Source organism: Macaca nemestrina, chromosome 6 (genome assembly GCF_043159975.1).
Source record: "Macaca nemestrina isolate mMacNem1 chromosome 6, mMacNem.hap1, whole genome shotgun sequence".
Lineage (NCBI taxonomy): Eukaryota > Metazoa > Chordata > Mammalia > Primates > Cercopithecidae > Macaca > Macaca nemestrina.
In genome coordinates this window covers 515,001-535,682 of record NC_092130.1, presented here as the reverse complement: position 1 = coordinate 535,682, position 20,682 = coordinate 515,001, and the positions used below count along the sequence as shown (strand labels likewise).

The 20,682-nt window shown below is 49.2% G+C and overlaps 2 long non-coding RNA genes, 2 other non-coding genes and 1 pseudogene across 5 annotated transcripts in view; 2 read left to right on the top strand and 3 right to left on the bottom strand.

Moving 5' to 3' along the window:
* Positions 1-2,230: 2,230 nt before the first annotated feature.
* LOC105483964 (uncharacterized) lies at positions 2,231-6,624 on the bottom strand. 2 transcript variants are annotated; one of them, XR_988667.2, is made up of 3 exons: positions 6,526-6,624; positions 5,633-5,771; positions 2,231-2,693 (listed from the first exon to the last, which is right to left on the bottom strand). It is a non-coding gene; the product is annotated as an uncharacterized lncRNA (long non-coding RNA). The 2 variants fall into 2 exon arrangements; XR_988668.3 differs by lacking the exon at positions 6,526-6,624 and adding an exon at positions 6,218-6,355.
* On the top strand, positions 5,395-5,467 carry TRNAV-CAC (transfer RNA valine (anticodon CAC)). The gene has a single exon. It is a non-coding gene; the product is annotated as a tRNA-Val (tRNA).
* Positions 5,808-5,889, bottom strand: TRNAL-AAG (transfer RNA leucine (anticodon AAG)). Its single transcript has one exon. It is a non-coding gene; the product is annotated as a tRNA-Leu (tRNA).
* A 323-nt stretch (positions 6,625-6,947) lies between the features above and the next one.
* Positions 6,948-9,379, top strand: LOC105483965 (forkhead box protein O1 pseudogene; annotated as a pseudogene).
* Positions 9,380-15,040: 5,661 nt separating this feature from the next.
* The window catches only part of LOC105483963 (uncharacterized), a 10,119-nt gene continuing 4,477 nt past the window's right edge, over positions 15,041-20,682 (bottom strand). Inside the window, exons 3-4 of the long non-coding RNA XR_988665.3 lie at positions 19,951-20,068; positions 15,041-15,601 (exon numbers count right to left, since the gene is read on the bottom strand). This is a non-coding gene — a long non-coding RNA (uncharacterized lncRNA). The remainder of the gene's footprint in view (positions 15,602-19,950; positions 20,069-20,682) is intronic.

The window sequence follows — 20,682 nt, the reverse complement described above, 5'->3', positions numbered from 1 at the left end:
TTAAAGAGGTGGTCACACTAAAATGAGGTCACCATGGTGGACCCCAATCCAACCTGACTGGTGTCCTTAGAAGAAGAGGAAATGTGGACACACGGGGCCATCATGGGTGCAGGTGCACAGACAAAACACCACGTGTGGACACGGAAACAAGGCGCCCAACTGCAGGCCAAAAAAAGAAGCCTCCGCAGAAACAAGCCTCCGTGTGCCCTGATCTCGGACTCACAGCCTCAGACCTGGGAGAAAACGACCATCTGTTGTCGAAGCCCCAGGCCGGGCTATTTTGTTCTGGCAGCCCTAGGAAACTCCTCCAGACGTCTTCACAGACGGCCCTGTCACTCCCAGGCCCATGCCCAGGGTGAAACCTCCAGGAAACCCAAGCCCAGCGCGACCTCCCAGTCACAGGTGAAGGGCTGCCTGGCTGGCTGCTGCCCACACAGGCTCACAGCTCACAGGGAGCCGGGTCTGAAGCCCCATCCGCTCAGAGGCGCCTTCTCCAGAAAGCCCGAGGGAAGATGCCACCACCGCAGCTCTTCACACCGCTGTCCCGCTCTGAGCTCCAGCCTCACCCCATCCAGGACACAGTGTAACATACGGGTGGGTTTGAGAAAACAGTGGACACCCAGGCTCTCTTCCGTGCTCAGACCAACTCTGAGAGGAGCCGGCCCTCTCCAAGAGCTGGCCCATCCAGGGAGGCGGCGCCTGGAACGGGGTGAGGGCTGCCGCGGGGACAGTACCACCCCCACCCGTGGCCCTGGAGAGGTCCAGCAGACAGGGGCAGATCCCGCTCAGCGAGAGGGACTGCGGCGCTGCTCTACTCCCAGGCGCGCCGGGCAGGTCTCCCTGCAGCCGCTTCGAGAATGTGCAGGGGACCCCTGGCTTCGGGTCATCCGCGGAGGCTCCAGGTCCTCTCCAGGGCGAGCTGCGAGCGAGCTGGGGCGGCGTCGGCCTGGGGGACTCCCGCGATCGGACTCGCAGGCTCGGGATGTTCCTGGGCGCGACCAGAGGACGCGCTGCCTTTCCCAAGGGATGTCCCCGCTCCGCTGCAGCCCAGAGGCGGTTCCTTGAACCGCTGTTAGACACTTTCCGGTTGCCAAGCCCTGGAAGAAAGCGCGGACACGGGGAAGTCGCGGAGATGCTGCTGCTCCCAAGGCGGGAGCGGAGGACGACAAACGGGTGTAGCGCGATCTGCGCTCGCTCCTGGGAGTGGCTGAGACCGGACTGAGCGCGGGCTTTTCCTGAACACAAACCAGAAGCCGAGGCTGCGGCAAACGGGCCCACTATCCAGGCTTGTCTCCTTCCTGCCGCTGCTGGGGGTACGCACCGTCCTCGCCCAGCCTCCTGCTCGGCCCCTGCAGCCCCCGCACCCGCCTTTCCCTTGCAGCTCCGTGCGCCCAGCGCCGCCTCTTCACATCTCCTGGGCGGAGGCCCCTCTCCATCGCGCAGTGCCGTCCGCCGTTGTCCGCCTGTGCGGCCTCGGTCTTCCCTTGTTCCTCACCCCCACCCTTCCCTTCTGGGGAGAAAGATCCTTCGGTTTTGTTTCCTTCATGCTGTGTCCCCTGGGCCTGGAACTGAGCTGCCTTGGCACAGCTGTAGATCCAGTGAGTTTTTCTTCAGTCTTACCTAGTGCTAGTGCGTGTGTTAATTGCTCTAACCCTCGTCATCCACCTGTAAGAAAGGCGCTGCTCTCACCCCATTCTACAGACAAGGAACTGCCACCTCCAGGGGTTGTGTAACTCGCACCCTGACAGCCAGTGCAGGAGCTCACCCCCCACCCCAAACACACACACACAGGCGGCCCCTGCAGAGGGCCAGCACATTCAACTCCACGACCCTCCTGCAGCCCCGAGCGCTCCTCAACAGAAGCTTTTGTCTTCTAGATTTAAAAAGACAGCTGTGGAAAATAAAAACCAGTGCCCGCATCTCCTCAAGGACCGGTACTTTGCACATCACACCCAAAGCACAGCAGCACACATTAGTGCCTCCTGTAGACGCACAGTATTGGGTGGACGTCCCCGTGTTGACCATAAACTGGATCCTATGACGGATCCTCATTTCGTTTCTGTAACACGCACTTTTCGTTTTTTAAACCCATCCATTGGCAAGGTCTCTATTCCGATAATTTTGGATTGGATGACTTCCGTCACGCCCCTCCCAGCTTCAGTCTCGCGGTGATTGCTCATCTCCTTCATTTACTTGGCATCTCCTTAAATTTATTCACACCTTGTTTATTTATACAATTACTTTACTTTGATTACAAGCAATACTAGCAAGACCTTCAAGTTTCAAGGTGCAAGTTACCTGCCCTCCAAGGCTGCGGTAAAGCATTATGTAAACATTAATTATACTCTGGGTCACAGGAATCATTTTGCACAATGCAACTGTCACCTGAGCTGATCCCAGGGAATCACTAACTGCCTGTTGCTGTGTTTGGAGGTTTGTTTTTATGGTTTAGCATTCTATAACAGCTTTATTGGGGTACAATTCAATACAATAAAATCCACTCATTGTAAATACACAGATCAATGATTTTTTAGTCACTGCATAGGATTCTGCAACCATCACCACAATCCGCTTTTAAAACAGTTCCGTTACCACAAAGATTTCCAACATGCCCATCTGCAGCCAATCCTGGCTCTCAGCCTCAGCGGTACACAAGAAGTGATCTGCTTTTCCTCTGTTTTCATCTGCCTTTTCTGGAAATATCATATAAATAAACAGTATTAGTGGAATTGCTAGTTTCAAGTTTCACTTTGCTATGCCAAAAATTTAAACATAGGGTTACCATACAATCCATCAATTCCACTCCTAGGTATATATAAAAGAGAGTTTTATATATACCTTTTTGTCACGTAAAAAAATGTACACAAAATATATATGGCATCATTTTTCATTATAGCGAAAAAGTGGAAACAAAGGCTAGGCAAGGTGTCCCATGCCTGTAATCCTAACACTTTGGGAGGCCAAGGTGGGTGGACTGCTGGAGGCCAAGAGTTCCAGACCAGCCTGGGCAACATAGGGACCACGTCTCTATAAAAAATACAAAAATTAGCCAGGTGTGGTAGTGTACACCTATGGTCCCAGCTACTTGTGAGGCTGAGGTGGAAGGATCACTTGAACCAAGGAGGTGGAGATTGTAGTGAGCTATGATGGCTCCTCTGTACTCCAGCCTGGGTGACAAGAGTGAGAATCTGTCTCAAAAAAAAAAAAAAAAATTGGAAACAACATAAATGTTCATTCATTGACAAATGGATAAACAAAACATGGCATAATTCATCTAATGCAAACATTTATTAATTTACTTATTTGTTTATTTATTTGGAGACAGGGATTCACTCTGTCATCCAGGTAGCAGTGCCCTGCTGTGATTGCAGCTCACTGCAGCCTTGGACTCCTGGGCCCAAACAATCCTCCTGCCTCAGCCTCCCAACTAGGTGGGACTACAAGCACGCACTACTATGCCCAGCTAACTTTTTTTTTTTTTTTTTTGTAGAGACATGGTCTTGCTATGTTGCACAGACTGGTTTCCAACTCCTGGCCTCAAACAATCCTCCTACCTCAGCCTACCAAAACGCTAGGATTACAGGGGTGAGCCACCATGCCTGGCCTATTTGAAATTTTTAATTGAAAAGCAAAAAATGAACAAAAAGAATTTGGGCCCACATATACTCAAAGTTATTTGATTTTCACCAAAGGCACCAAAGCAATTCAATGTAGAAATAGTGTCTTTGGGGCCGGGCGCGGTGGCTCACGCCTGTAATCCCAGCACTTTGGGAGGCCGAGGCGGGCGGATCACAAGGTCAGGAGATCGAGACCACGGTGAAACCCCATCTCTACTAAAAATACAAAAAATGAGCCCGGCGCGGTGGTGGGCGCCTGTAGTCCCAGCTACTAGGGAGGCTGAGGCAGGAGAATGGCGTGAACCCAGGAGGCGGAGCTTGCAGTGAGCCGAGGTCGTGCCACTGCACTCCAGCTTGGGCGAGAGAGTGAAACTCCGTCTCAAAAAAAAAAAAAAAAAAAAAAAAAGAAATAGTGTCTTTGCAACAATGGGTTCAGGAACAACTGGATATCCATAGGGGAAAGAAATTAACCTTAATCCCAACCTCACACCATAACAAAAAAAATTATATGAAAGAGTTTACACTTAAACATACAAGCTGAAATTTAGAAGTTTCCAGATTAAAAAAACCTATGAGAGTCTTTTTTTTTTTTTTTTTTTTTTTTTTGGAACAGGATCTTGCTCTGTTACCCAGGCTGGAGTGCAGCAGTGAGATCTCTGCTCACTGCAGCCTCCATCTCTCAGGCTCAAGCAATACTCTCACCTCAGCCTCCCAAGTACCTACAGAAACTACAAGTGAACGCCATCACTCCCAGCTAATTTTTGGACGTTCTGTAGAGATGATGTCCCAATGTTGCCCAGACTGGTCTCAACTCATGAGCTCAAACAATTCACACACCTCGCCCTCCCAGAGTTCTGGAATTACAGGTGTGAGCCACCATGCCATGCCAGTTCTTTGTTTTTTGTTTCTTGGGGTTTTCTGTTTGTGTGTTTTTTTTCTTTGTTTGTTTTTAATGGACAAGATATTTAAAGAGATACTTCACACAGTAAGATGAACACATGGGCCATAAACCCATGAAAAAGTGCCCATCTTTTCTTATCAGCTAAATGCAAACTTAAACCATAAGGAATACTACATACCCACAAATGGCTAGAAGTTAAAAAAAAAATCAATGAAAAGTGCCAAATGTTGCCAAGGGGGTAGCCTTCATAACGCTTGCATACTGTTGGTGGGAGGAAAGTAATCTAAATGTCCAAGAGCAGTGGCTGCTAGGAAAATCTTAGAGTTCTACCAAACAATAGAACAATAAAAATGGTGTTTTAGGCTACTTCCTCTTTCATTCCACTCCAATTTCTCTGGACACACAAGCTTCAGCTCTACTCACGAACACGTGGCCTCATATTCCCCAAGCAGCTTCTTCTGAATGTCTCTTCTCTTTGAAAATGGTGGGTGCCAGCGCGCCCCTGCTGTTCAACCCCCATACCCACTGTCGCCGGGACATCCTCTCTCAGGACTCTCGTGCCCACTTATGCCACCACATTGCACATGAAAACTTCCTTTTCTCGTTTCTTTCTTTTCTCTCTTTCGAGATAAGGTCTTGCTCTGTCGCCCAGGCTGGAGGGCAGTGCTGCAATCATAGCTCAGTGCAGTCTCGACCTCCTGGGCTCCAGCTATCCTGCCGCCTCAGCCTTCCAGGTGCTGAAATATCTTTGTGTGTGTGCTTATGCTCATTAATAAAGCTCGAAGGGACGCATGGAGGAAGCTCTGAATTACGATGAGGAAATAAAAGACGGCCCTGTGTGGTCGGTCATTACGATGGCACACGAAAGCCAAGCAGGTTTCCGTAGTGTAGTGGTTATCACGTTCGCCTCACACGCGAAAGGTCCCCGGTTCGAAACCGGGCGGAAACACTTCCTTCTACTTTTTACCTCATTACTTCAAATGTATTACACTTAGGACTAGCCTACAACACTCCACCACTATCTCCACCTGGTTAAGGAGAAAACGCTATACAGGGTATTTATACCGTTGCCTTTCCACCTCAACCACTGGAACCTGGGAAGAACTGAACCCACCTCACTTGCTGTGAACACCAGGTCCGAGGAACTCCCTACAAAGCCCGTCCACTGGACGGCTGCGCGCTGCCAAATGGAATCCAGATCCCGAGCAAGCGTGGGGCCCGAGGAAAGTTCCAACGAATCCTCCTTTTGTAACCTATGGGGGGACAAAAATGGACAAACCACGCCAAGCTGGCAGCGGTGGGATTCGAACCCACGCCTCCGAAGAGACTGGAGCCTTAATCCAGCGCCTTAGACCGCTCGGCCACGCTACCTTCCCCCTGGAACCCATTTACGTATTTTCCTGCTTTATACAATATCCCCAGAGTCCCCGGGCCTACAAGGCCTTAGGGCGAATCCACAGGGCGTTCCAGAACCACCGCCATCCGGCAGGATTCGCTGGGCCAGAGGCACCAGCTGAGAAACTACTCCACCAGCGCCCTGGCAGAGAAGATTCGCGACGCGCAGGCCTCGGGATCTGCTTTGGGGACCACTCAGAAAGTCACCCACATTGGCCCTCTTTGGAGAGGTGGCGTGAGAGGAGGGGAAGCCTTCTGCACTCTTACTTTAAAAAAAGATAAAAATAAATAAACCAGGGCAGACCCCGTCAGTCGCGCGGCCGCGTAGTTCTGCAGCCTCCGTGCCGCAGTCCACAGGCAGCAGCTCAGAGGGCGCGCCTCGGGGGAGAGCCACGGCCCGCGGGGTCCACGGCCCTGTTTGCGGGAGTGCGGCGCCCGCTGTGCCCGGATCCGCCCCGGCCCGGGGCTCCGGCCCGCCGTCCATCCGCGCAGCGGACCGGGAGCAGCCTCGCCGCGCACGGCCCCGCCGGGCTCAGTTCTGGACTCGCGCTTCCGCCGCCCCCGCCGCCCCCGCCTGGCTCCCAGTTTCTTTCGGTCTCGGGCCGAACCGACCTTGTCCCCGGAATCTCCGCCTCCTCCTCGCGCCCCCTCCCCTCCGCCCGGTGCTTTGCTCTCCCCTTTCTTGGCTCGCCCGCGGCTGGCGGAGGAGAGGGGAGGAGACGGGAGGAGAGGGGAGGGGAGAGGAGGGGAGGGGAGGGGAGGGGAGGGGAGGGGAGGGGAGGGGAGGGGAGGGGAGGGGACAGGACCCCAGGGCCGAAGCGCCCCGGGGGACGGAGGTCGACCCGGTTTTCCAGCCGCTGCCCCGGCGGGAGTTCCGCGGGTCCCACGCGGCCACCTCCAGCCCCGCGCGGTCAGCGCCGACTTCACGAGCAACCTGAGCCCGCTGGAGGACAGCGAGGGCTTCCGCGATCGCCGGGACGCCGCCCCGGGGGTGTGCGGGGACCTCCAGGGCCCGAGGCGGGCGGCCTTCTCTCCTCGCCGCCGCAGCACCCACACGGGACCCCGCCACCGCCGGGCCGCTCGCGGGGCAGCAGCGCAGGAGCAGCTGGTCCCATCGCAACGCCGGGCGCGACCTGTCCCACGCCGACCTCAGCACCAGGCAGTCCAGAGCTCGGCGGAGAAGCGGCTCGCGCTGTGGCAGATCTGCGAGTGGATGGTCGAGAGCGTGCCCTGCTTCACGGATGAGGGCGACAGCAACAGCTCTGCGGGCCGGAGGAATTCACGTCCTCATCTTCTGTTCCTACACAGCAAGTTGACTGGCGCGCAGAACGAAGGAACTGGAAAAAGTGCTCGGTGGATGCTCGATCCAGAGGGCGGCAAGAATGGGAGATGTCTTAGGACAAGAGCTGCATCCACGGACAACAGCAAATGCGCTCGGACACAAAGCCGAGCTGCCACGAAAAAAGCACCCCTGTAGTCTAGCGGGGCGGGGTGGGGGCCGGTGCCGAGGACAGCCCTGGACCCCAATTTTCCAAAAGGCCTGCAAGCCCTGGCTCTCACGGCAATGATGACTTTGATAGCTGGAGTACATTTCGCCCTCGAACTAGCTCAAATGCTAGTACTATTACTGGGAGACTTTCACCTATTATAACCAAAGGGCAAGATCTTAGAGATGTGGCTGTGCATTCTGTGGGGTACCGGTCATCTTCGGCAAAGATGCCCCTACTCCACCCCGTATGTCTGAGAAAAGCAATCCCAAAACGTGGAAAAGGTTTGGATAATCTCAACCTTCTCTGAGTACTGACATCATTAACTGTGTGGACCCAGTTCGCCCCTGGCTCCATGATGCAGCAGACGCCATGCTACTCATTTGTGCCACCAAACACCAGTGTGAATTCGCCCAGCCAAACTACAAAAAAATAGACGTAGTGCTAGTCCAACATGAGCCCTTTGCCCCAGATGCCTGTGCAAACGCTCCAGGACCACAAATCAAGTTGTGGAGCTGTGAGTCCGTGTAGCTGTGCAGCGGGACTCCTGGAGGAGTTGCTGACTCCTGACTCTCCTCCCCATAATGACATTATTGATGGGGGCCAGCCCCTCCACACCTGTGGATATTTCTGTCAGGTAGGACAAGAGACTGACAAAAGAAGTAAGACAGAGACAAAGTATAGAGAAAGAAAAGTGGGCCCAGGGGACCGGCACTCAGCATACAGAGGACCAGGGGCGCTGGCACTGGTCTCTTAGTACCCTCAGTATTTATTGATCACTATCTCTACTATCTCAGCGAGGGGGATGTGGCAGGACTATAGGGTAATTGTGGGGAGAGGGTCAACAGGAAAACATGCGGGCAAAGGCCTCTGTGTTATGAATAAGTTTAAGGAAAGGTGCTGTGCCTCCATGTGCACGTAGACCAGATTTATGTCTGACTTTACACAAATATCTCAGTGCAGTAAAGAGCAGTATTGCCACCAGCATGTCTCACCTCCAGTCATAAGGCGGTTTTCTCCTATCTAAGTAAATAGAATGTACAATCAGGTTTTACACCAGGACATTCCATTTCCAGGGACGAGCAGGAGACAGATGCCTTTCTCTTGTCTCAACTGCAAAGAGGCCTTCCTCTTTCACTCATCCTCCTCAGCACAGACCCTTTACAGGTGTCGGGCTGGGGGACAGTCAGGTCTTTCCCTTCCCACGAGGCCATATCTCAGGCTGTCTCAGTGGGGAGAAACCTCAGACAATACCCAGACTTTCTTGGGCAGAGGTCCCTGTGGCCTTCCGCAGTGCATTGTGTCCCTGGGTACTGGAGACTGGAGAATGGTGATGACTTTTACCGAGCATACTGCCTGCAAACACATTTTTAACAAAGCACATCCTGCACAGCCCTACAGCCCCTCAACACAGCACATGTCTCTGCGGGCACAGGGTTGGGGCTAGGGTTACAGATTAACAGCATCTCAAGGCAGAATAATTTTTCTTAGTACAGAACAAAATGGAGTTTCTTATGTCTTCCGTTTTCTACATAGACACAGTAACAGTCTGATCTCTCTTTCTTTCCCCACAAGCATGACACCAGCAGATCCTGGGGTGGCCCAACCCAACAGCCAGGTTCTGGGCTGATGGTGATGGGCCTTCATTCAGTCATGTCGACCTATGGCAGCCAGGCATCTCACAACAAAATGATGCCTCCCAGCTCCCATACCCACCCTGGACACGCTCAGCAGACATCTGCAGGTGACGGCCGTGCCCTGCCTCACATGGGAAACATCAAGCCCCACACCTCAGGTATGAACCACCTGACCCCAGAGGAGACACCTTTACCAGTGCCTCTGCCCCACCCCATGCAGACGAGTGCCCTGGGCGCTACTCCTCCGTGAGCAGCTGCAGTGGCTATGGCAGAATGGGCCTCCTCCACCAGGGGAGGCTCCCAAGTGACTTGGACGGCATGCTCACTGAGCACTGGGATTGTGACGTGGAATCCAAGTCTTCATCTGGAATGACCTTATGGATGGAGACACTGAATTTTAACCTCCACAATGTGTTGCCCAACCAAAGCGCCCTGCACAGTGTCCAGAGGAGGCCACATAGCTGGGTGTCAGGCTGAGAATTAGCGACCAGGCTACGCTTAAAAGTACTTCAGATTGGCCGGGTGCGGTGGCTCGCGCCTGTAATCCCAGCACTTTGGGAGGCTGAGGCGGGTGGATCACGTGGTCAGGAGATCAAGACCATCCTGGCCAACATTGTGAAACCCCGTCTCCACTAAAAATACAAAACTTAACTGGACATGGTGGTGGGTGCCTGTAGTCCCAGCTACTTGGGAGACTGAGGCAGGAGAATTGCTTGAACCAGGGAGTCAGAGGTTGCAGTGAGCCGAGATTGCACCACCACTCGATCCAGCCTGGGCGACAGAGTGAGACTCTGTCTCAAAAAAAAAAGAAAAAAAAAAAAAAAAGAAAGAAAGAAAAAGAAAAAAAACTTCCACAAAAATGTTTACAGTATAATTCTTCATGATAACCAATAAGTGGAAACAAAGGCTGGCAGTGGCTCAGGCCTGTAATTCCAGCACTTTGGGCGGCCAAGGCAGATGGACTGCTTGAAGTCAGGAGTTTGTGACCAGGTTAGGCAACATGACAAAACCCTGTCTCTATAAAAAAATACAAAAATTATGGCCGGACATGGTGGCTCCTGCTTGTAATCCCAGCACTTTGGGAGGCCGAGGCAGGCGGATCACAAGGTCAGGAGATCGAGACCATCCTGGCTAACACGCGGTGAAACAAAAAAATTAGCTGGGCATGGTGACGGGCACCTGTAGTCCCAGCTACTTGGGAGGCTGAGGCTGGAGAATGGTGTGAACCCGGTAGGCAGAGGTTGCAGTGAGCCAAGATCAGCCACTGCACTCCAGCCTGGGCAACAGAGCAAGACTCTGTCTCCAAAAAAAAAAAAAAATTAGCCAGGCATGGTGGTGTCCCCCTGTGGTCTCAGCTACTTGGGAGGCTAAATTGGGAAGCTAACTTGAACCCAGTAGGTGGAAGTTGCGGTGAGCCAAGATTGTGTCACTGCAGCCTGGGGCACGGAGTGAGAACTTGTCTCAAAAAAAAAAAAAAAAAAAGAAAGAAACAACTTAAATTTCCGTGAATTAATGAAGGGATCAATAAAATGCAGTATATTCACACAAAGCTAAACTTTTTTTTTTTTTTTTTGAGACAGGGCCTCACCCTGTTTCCCAGGCTGGAGTGCAGTGCTGTGATCACAGTTCATTGCAACCTTGATCTCCTGGACTCAAGCAATCTCCCTGCCTCAGCCTCCCAAGTAGCTCATACTACAGGTGTGAGCTGCCACACATGGCTAATATTATAAAATTTTTGATAGAGACAGGGGTCTCCCTATGTTGCACAGGCTGGTCTTGAACTCCTGGGCTCAAGGGATCCTCCTACCTCGGCATCCCTAAGTGCTGGGATTAAAAGTGTGAGACACCACGCCTGGTCAACAATGCAATATTACTAAGCCATAAAAAAGAATGAAATATTAGTATGTGGTACAATATAAATGAACCTCAAAAATAGTATGCTAAGTGAAAGAAGCCATATATGAAAAGCCCTGTATTATATGATTCAGTTTATATGAGATGTCCAGAGTAGGCAAATCCATAGAGACAGAAAGTAGATTACCAGGGGCTGGGGAGAGGGAAAGTGAGGAATGATGGCTAATGGACTTGGGGCTTCTTTTGGGGGTGATTAGAATGTTCTGGAATTAGCTGCTGGTAATGACTGCACATTATTGAACATGCTTTTATTTTATTTTACTTTATTCATTTATTTTTTGAGACAAGGTCTGGCCCTATTGTCCAGGCTGGAGTGCCATGGCACCATCTCAGTTCACTGCAGCCTCGACCTCCTGGGCTCAAGTAATCTTCCCCTCAGCCTCCCAAGTAGCTGGGACTACAGTCACATACCACTACGTCCTGCTACTTTTTCTATTTTTTGTAGAGATGGGGTTTTGCGGCCAGGCGTGGTGGCTCAAGCCTGTAATCCCAGCACTTTGGGAGGCCAAGACGGGCGGATCACGAGGTCAGGAGATCGAGACCATCCTGGCGAACACAGTGAAACCCCGTCTCTACTAAAAAAATACAAAAAACTAGCCGGGCGTGGTGGAGGGCGCCTGTAGTCCCAGCTACTTGGGAGGCTGAGGCAGGAGAATGGCGTGAACCCGGGAGGCGGAGCTTGCAGTGAGCTGAGATCCAGCCACAGCACTCCAGCCTGGGCGACAGAGCGAGACTCCGTCTCAACAAAAAAAAAAAAAAAAAAAAGAGATGGGGTTTTGCCATGTTGCCCAGGCTGGCCTCAAACTTCTGAGCTCAAGCGACCTGCCCTTCTTGGCCTCCCAAAGTGCTGGGATTACAGGCGTGAGTCACTGTACCTGGCCAAATTGTACACTTTTAAAGGTGAATTTTATGATACATGAATTATATCTCAACTTTAAAAATAATGTGCAGAAAAAAAAAAAACCACACTGCTGCATGTAACAACATGAACAAATATAAAAATATAACATTAGCAGAATGAATCAAGACACCAAAAACTACATAGGGGTTATTCTATTTATGTGAAGCTCAAAAACGAACGTAGGTGTGAGAAGTCAAAAGCGTGGCTGCGTTCAAGAAGAGCAGGATACTGACCGAGGGAACACCGGGGGTGGTTCTGCGGCGCTGGGAATGTTCTATTTGTTGATCTGGGTGGTGGCTGCATGGGTGCGTTCATGGCATGTTTTACTTCAGTAAAAAGTATATTAAACTATCAAGAGAATACAATCAACTGGCCAGAAATGTAAGGTTTGTTTCTGCGCTCTCAATTCTGTTCCACTGGTCTATGTGCCTATCTTTATGCCAATACCATTCATCTTGATTACTGTAGCTTTATTTATTTATTATTTATTTATTTATTTATTTATTTATTTATTTATTTAGATAGAGATGGATTCTCGCTCTGTTACCCAGGCTGGAGTGCAGTGGTGCGATCTCGGCTCACTGCAAGCTCCACCTCCCGGGTTCACGCCATTCTCCTGCCTCAGCCTCCCGAGTAGCTGGGACTACAGGCTCCCACCACCACGCCTGGCTAATTTTTTGTATTTTTAGTAGAGGCGGGGTTTCACTATGTTAGCCAGGATGGTCTCGATCTCCTGACCTCGTGATCCACCCGCCTTGGCCTCCCAAAGTGCTGGGATTACAGGTGTGAGCCACTGCTCACACCCAGCTAATTTTTGTAATTTTAGTAGAGACAGCGTTTCACCATGTTGGTCAGCCTGGTGTTGAACTTCTGACCTCAAGTGATCCACCTGCCTCAGCCTCCAAATTGTTGGGATAACAGGCGTGAGCCACCATGCCTAGCCAATTATTATTATTAGTAGTATTATCATCATCATTATTATTATTTCTAGAGACGAGGTCGCCCTATGTTGTTCAGGCTGGCCTCGAGCTCCTAGGTTCAAACGATCCTCCTGCCTTAGCCTCCCATAGTGCTGAGATTATAGGCGTGAGCCACCACAACTAGCTGATCTTCTTTATTTTAATAATGTTTTATAGGCCGAGCACAGTAGCCTTTTTTTTTTTTTAACTAAAAATACCAAAATTAGCTGGGCATGGTAACCAGTGCCTATAATTTCAGCTACTTGGGAGGCTGAGGCAGGAGAATCGCTTAAACCCAGGAGTCAGAGGTTGCAGTGAGCTGACATCACACCACTGCACTCCAAAAAATGTTTTATAATTTTCAGAATACAAGGCCCACACTGCTTTTTAAAATATTTATTTATTTATTTATTTATTTATTTAAATTGTTATAATTTTTTTTTCGAGACGGAGTTTCGCTCTTGTTGCCCAGGCTGGAATGCAGTGGCATGATCTCGGCTCACCACAACCTCCGCCTCCCTGGTTCAAGTGATTCTCCTGCCTCAGCCTCCCAAGTAGCTGGGACTACAGGTGCACACTACCATACCCAGCTAATTTTGTATTTTTACTAGAGAGGGGTTTCTCCATGTTGGCCTGGCTGGTCTCAAACTCCCGACCGCAGGTAATCTGCCCGCCTCAGCCTCCCAAAGTGCTGGGATTACAGGTGTGAGCCACCACGCCCAGCCTAAATATCTATTTCTAAGTATTTTTTTAATTTTCGATACTATAGTGAATGGAATTGTTTACCTAATTTCATTCTTGAATTATTGCTAGTTTAAAGAAATACAATTTAAAAGTAACAAAACTAGTTACCGGTAGGTAAAAAAAAATTAAAGAAAGAAAGAAAAGAGGCTGAGCGCAGTGGCTCACACTGTAATCCCAGCACTTTGGGAGGCTGAGGAGGGCGGATCACGAGGTTAGGAGATCGAGACCATCCTGGCCAACACGGTGAAACCCTGTCTCTACTAAAATACAAAAAAATTATCCAGGCGTGGGGGCAGGCGCCTGTAGTCCCATTTACTCGGGGGCTGAGGCAGGGGAATCGCTTGAACCCAGGAGATGGAGGTTGCAGTGAGCTGAGATTGCGCCACTGCACTCCAGCCTGGCGACAGAGCAAGACTCCTTCTCAAAAATTAAAAAAAAGAAAAGAAATACAATTAATTTTTGTATATTGATTTTGTATCCTCCATTCTTGCTAAATTTATTTATTATACCTAATAGGGTTGTAGTTTTCTTTGGTTTGGTTTTGTTTGTTGTTGTTGTTTGGGTTTTTTGTTTGTTTCTTTGTTTTTGAGACAGGGACTCTCTCTGTCACCCAGGCCTGGAGTGCAGTAGCAGGATCATAGCTCTCTGCAGTCTTGACTTCCTGGGCTCAAGGGATCCTCTCACCTCAACCTCCCCAGTAGCTGGGGCTATGGGCACGTGCCATCACGCCCAACTGATTTTTTTTTTTTTCTTTGTAGATACAAGGTCTCACTATGTTGCCCAGGCTGGTCTGAAACTCCTGGGCTCGGCTGGGCATGGTGGCTCACGATTGTAATCCCAGCACTTCGGGAGGCCGAGGCAGATGAATCACAAGGTCAAGAGATGGAGACCATCCTGGCCAACATGGTGAAACCCCGTCTCTACTAAAATACAAAAATTAGCTGGGTGTGGTGGCACATGCCTCTCGTCCCAGCTACTTGGGAGGCTGAGACAGGAGAATTGCTTGAACCCGGGAGGCAGAGGTTGCAGTGAGCCGAGATCAAGCCATTGCACTCCAACCTGGGTGACAAGAGCAAAACTCCATGTCCCCCCAAAAAAAAGAATTTGGGGAGTTCATAAAGTGAAAGCAAGGTTATTAAGAAAATAATGGAGGCTGGGCGCAGTGGCTCATGCCTGTAATCCCAGCACTTTGGGAGGTCGAGGCGGGTAGATCACGAGGTCAGGAGATTAAGACCAGCCTGGCTAACACGGTGAAACCCTGTCTCTACTGAAAATGCAAAAAATTAGCCGGGTGTGGTGGCGGGCGCCTATAGTCCCAGCTACTTGGGAGTCTGAGGCAGGAGAATGGTGTGAACCCGGGAGGCGGAGCTTGTAGTGAGCCAAGATCGCACCACTGCACTCCAGCCTGGGCGACTGAGCCAGACTCTGTCTCAAAAAAAAAAAAAAAAAAAAAAAAAAAAAACAAAAAAACTTCTAGAGGAAAAGACATAAAACATCAATAGGAAATTCTACAATTATTAGAAACAGTGTAGAAACCACAAAGGGTGGCAGTCATGCATTGCAGGGGACACCAGTGAGTTTCCACCTCGGTGAGCCAAGGAAACTCCCGAGCAGACACAGAGGCACGAAAAGCAGCATCTACTCCTTACCGGGCATCAGTCACAGCCCCACTACTCCCTCAAATGCTTGATCTGGTGCCAACTTATTCTAAAGAGGAAAAAGATTTTCTTCAAACAGAGGGAAGACAAACAATAAAGGAAGGATGGATAAAGTTACCAGATGGAGGAATAGCTGTGCCACAGCTGCTAGGAGCCACAGTCGTGCTGGCTGTACATGAAACTACCCATCTAGGCCAAGAATCACTCGAAAAGCTGTTAGGCCGGTATTTCTACATCTCACACTTGCCAGCGTTTGCTAAAACTGTAGCGCAGCAATGCGTTACCTGTGGACAGCACGATGCAAAGCAAGGCCCGTCTGTGCCTCCCGGCATACCAGCCTATGGAGCAGCTCCTTTTGAAGATCTTCAGGTGGACTTCACAGAGATGCCTAAATGCGGAGGTAACAAGTATTTACTCGTTCTGGTGTGTACTTACTCTGGGTGGGTGGAGGCTTATCCAACATGAACTGAAAAAGTTCGTGAAGTAACCCGTGTGCTTCTTGGAGATCTCATCCCTAGGTTTAGACTGCCCCTAGGAATCGGCTCAGATAATAGGCCGGCATTTGTGGCTGACTTGGCACAGAAGACAGCAAAGGTATTAGTAATCACATGGAAGTTACATGCCGCTTATCGACCTCAGAGTTCGGGGAAGGTGGAGCGAATGAATTGAACTATCAAAAATAGTCTAGGGAATGTATGTCAGGAGACAGGATTAAAATGGCTACAAGCCCTTCCTATAGTATTGTTTAAAATTAGGTGTACCCCCTCTAAGAAAACAGGATACTCCCCCTATGAAATTGTGTATCATAGGCCTCCTCCTATGCTGCGAGGACTTCCGGGTACTCCCCAAGAGTTAAGTGAGATTGAATTACAGCGGCAGCTACAGGCTTTGGGGAAAATTGCCCAGACTATCTCAACTTGGGTAAATGAGAGGTGCCCAGTCAGCTTATTCTCCCCAGTTCACCCTTTTTCTCCAGGTGACCGTGTGTGGATCTAGGACTGGAACGTGGCTCCATTGCGGCCACGGTGGAGGGGACCCCAGACCGTTATCCTGACCACTCCCACAGCGGTAAAGGTGGAAGGAATCCCAGCCTGGATTTGCCACAGCCGCGTGAAGCCCGCAGCCACTGAGACCTAGGAGGCCAAACCAAGCCTGGACAATCCCTGCAAAGTGACCCTGAGGAAAACGACAAGCCCTGCTCCAGTCAGACCCGGAAGCTGACTGGTCTACGCACGGCTGAAGCATGAGGAAAATCGTCTTGGGACTTATTTTCCTTATAACATGGACTTGTGTGTTAAAAGCTTCCACTGCTTCTTCCCACACAGAGCACTGCCTTCAGTGCATACATCAGGTCACTGAGGTAGGACAAGTTAAGACAATCTTTTTATTTTGTAGCCATTATGAATGCCTAGGAATTCCAAAGGCAACCTGTCTGTATAATAACACCCAGTACAAGGTATGTGATCCGGGAAGTGACCAGCCCGATGTGTGCTATGACCCCTCTGAACCTTCCATGATCACAGTCTTTGAAATAAGACTAAGGACTAGTCCTTTCCTAAACGACACAAGTAAAGTAATAGGTAAAACAGAAGAAAGGGGGGTCCCCAAAAATGTAACCTTAAAACCTGATGCCTGTGACGCTGTTAATAGTAAGCAATATGGAAAAGGATGCGGTTCTCTAGACCAGGAAAAAAGTTACACAGCAGCAAATAAGTATGTCTGTCAAGAACTATATTTATGTGACATGTGTCAGTACTGGTCTTGTGTCATTTAGGCTACCTGGAAAGAAGATGAAAAAGATCCAGTTTGGCTCCAGAAAGGACAAGCCAGCCGCAACCCTTTAGAACTGGTAATCACAAACCCCACAGGCCCAAAATGGAATAAAGGAAAATACATAACATTAGGCATTGAAGAAAAAAGACTAGATCCTAGTGTAAGCCTCCTAATAAAAGGAGATGTTCAAAGACGCTCCCCAGAACCAGTATTTCAGACTTTCTATGATAAACTAAATGTGCCAGGACCTGAGATTCCAGGAAAAACTAAAAATTTGTTTTTGCAATTAGCCAAGCATGTAGCCCAGTCTCTAAAAGTCACTTCATGTTATGTTTGTGGAGGAACTGTAATGCGAGATCACTGGCCATGGGAAGCCCGAGAATTTAGTTCCTACAGACCCAGTTCTTGATGAGTTCCCTGCCCAAAAGAACCACCCTGACAATTTTTAGGTTCTAAAAACCTCAATCATTGGACACTATTGCATAGCTAGAGAAGGGAAGGGATTCACTCATCCTGTAGGACGGCTGAGTTGTCTTAGGCAAAAGCTGTATAATGGTACCGCAAAAACAGTTACATGGTGGAGTTCCAATTACACAGAAAGAAATCCATTCAGTAAATTTCCAAAGTTGCAGACTGTTGGGGCCCACCCAGAATTCCACCGGGACTGGACTGCCCCCACCGGGTTTTACTGGATATGTGGACACAGAGCTTATGCTAAGCTGCCTGCTCAGTGGACAGGTAGCTGTGTAATTGGCACCATTAAGCCATCTTTGTTCTTACTGCCCATAAAAACAGGTGAACTTCTAGGCTTCCCAGTTTATGCTTCCCGCGAAAAACGAAGCATAGCCAAAGGTGATTAGAAAGATGATGAATGACCCCCAGAAAGAATCATACAATACTATAGACCCGCCACTTACGCACAAGATGGATCATGGGGATATCAGACCCCCATCTATATGCTCAACGAGTCATACAGTTACAAGCTGTTTTAGAAATTATTAGTAATAAAACCAGTCAAGCCTTGACTGTTCTTGCCTGGCAAGAAACTCTGATGAGAAATGCTATCTATCAAAATAGACTAGCTCTTGACTACTTGCTAGCAGCTGAAGGAGGAGTTTGTAGAAAAGCCAACCTTACTAATTGTTGTCTACACATAGATGATCAGGGGCAGGTAGTTGAGGATATGTTAAAGATATAGCAAAACTGGCACATGTACCCATGCAAGTGTGGCATGGACTTAATCCAGGAGCCATGTTTAGAAATTGGTTCCCAGCAATAGGAGGATTTAAAATTCTTATAATAGGAGTAATAATAATAATAGGAACCTGCTTACTGCTCCATGGTCTGATACCTGTACTTCTCCAGATGATAAAAATCTTTGTCACTACTTTAGTTCACCAAAATGCTTCAGCACCAGCATACTATATAAATCACTGTCAATCTGTTGCACAGGGAAACATAAATAATAAAAATAAGAGTGAGAACTCCTACTAATAAAATGAGTGAAAGTCTCAAAGGGGGGAAATGAGAAAAGAGAAAGACCCTCTCACATTGTTTTATATTGTTTTATCCTCAGTACCTGTTCTTAGGGGGAAAAAAAAAAAAAAGAAGAGGAAGAAGAACAATAAAGTAAAACCAAAGACAGGCAGCCCGAAACCAGGCTCAGGTCTGCCTGGCCTAAACCCAGTAGTTAAAAATCAACTCATGACTTAGAAACTGATGTTCCTAACATTGTATAGAAGATTGTGAAACTCCCTGCCCTGTTCCGTTTCTCTCTGACCACCGGTGCATACAGCCCCTGTCACATACCCCCTGCTTGTTCAAATCAATCACGACCCTTTCATGTGAAATCTTTAGTGCTGTGAGCCCTTAAAAGAGACAGAAATTGTGCACTCGGGGAGCTCGGATTTTAAGACAGTAGCTTGCGGATGCTCCCAGCTGAATAAAGCCCTTCCTTCTACAACTTGGGTCTGAGAGGTTTTGTCTGCGGCCCGTCCTGCTACAGTTCAACATGGAGGCTCCATCTTCCCTTTTTTTTTTTTTTTTTTTGTCACCACCTGTAAAGAAACAGGCAACATGGCCTGGGCCAGGTAGAGAACCATCTGCATAATAAAAGATTGGGGTTGGGGACAGACAGCTTTTCCCGCCCTATGAAAATGACAGCTAGCCCTGACCAGTTTTTCTGGCCTTACCCAAATAAAACACCTGATCCGACCAATCTTTGGGCCCTATGTAAATCAGGCACCACCTCCTCAAGCTCTTCTGTAAAACCTGCTGCATTTCACCACAAAACCGGCAACCCATTTCTCCGAGACCCGGGTCTGCTACCGAGAGCGCTTCTCCTCTTCCTGTCGCCTATTAAACTTCAGCTCTAAAGCCCACCCTTTATGTATCTGCAGTCTATTTTTCCATGGCCATCAGACAACGGGTATTTACCCCAGACAATGACACTTAAGTAATTTTTCGACACTTTCCGGAGGTAATTTGCCTATGCGTACCTTTAAAAGTTACAGAATTGGGCCGGGTGTGGTGGCTCACGCCTGTAATCCCATCATTTTGGGAGGCGGAGGCGGGCGTATCATGAGGTCAGGAGTTCAAGACCAGCCTGGCCAAGATGGTAAAACCTCGTCTCTACTAAAAATATAAAAATTAGCCAGGCGTGGTGGCGGGCGCCCGTAATCCCAGCTACTTGGGAGGCTGAGGCAGGGGAATTGCTTCAACCGGGGAGGCGGAGGTTGCAGTGAGCCGAGATCACGGCCACTGTACTCCAGTCTGGCAACAGATTGAGACTCTGTCTCAAAAAAAAGAGAAAGTTACAGAATTGGCCGGGCGCGGTGACTTGCGCCTGTAATCCTAGCAGTTTGTAAGGCCGAGGGAAGAGGAGTTTGAGATCAACCTGAGCAATATTGCGAAACGCGTCTTTACAAAATAATACCAAAATTAGCCAGGCGTGGTGGTACGCACCCATGGTTCTAGCTGCTCCGGAGGCTGAGGTGGGAGAATCGCTGGAGCCCAGGAGGTCGAGACTGCAGTGAGCTGTGTTTGTGCCACTACACTCCAACCTGGGTGACAGAGCAAGACCCTGTTTGAAAAATAAATAAATACGTAAATAAATAAGGAAATAAATAAATAACATTGCTCATAGAGCTGAGTAGGGTGGCACACGCCTGTATTGCAGCTACTCAGGAGGCTGAGGCAGGAGGATGGATCAAGCCCAGGAGGTTGAGCCCAGCTTGGGCTAAATTGCATAAACCAACCCCCCCACCCCCTCCTAAAAAAAAAAATATATATATATATATATATATATATATATATGACAAATAAGTTAAAGAATCCATGAAAATAGTCTAAAAAGCTTTAAAACAAAAAGCAATATACGTGGCATGGTTGAGGGTGCTTTTTATGTTCTTAAAGCTCATTTACTTTACTTTTTCTTCTTGGGTGTGTCTAATTATTCCATAGTGAGCACATGTTAATGAAAAAGGTTTAGTGTCTAAACATACAAATAGGAAATCCTCCGGAACTGAAAGAGTAGGCTGGAGGGGACCGAACAGAGCCTGGCACGTGCTCCGGGAGCACCTCGGGGGCTGAGCGCTGGTAGACAGTGCCTCTGTCTCCCAATCCCCCTGGTGAAACACAACGGCGTGCCCACCTAGCCTGAGGATGCCAAGTGGACACGGGAAGCCGCCGTGGCCA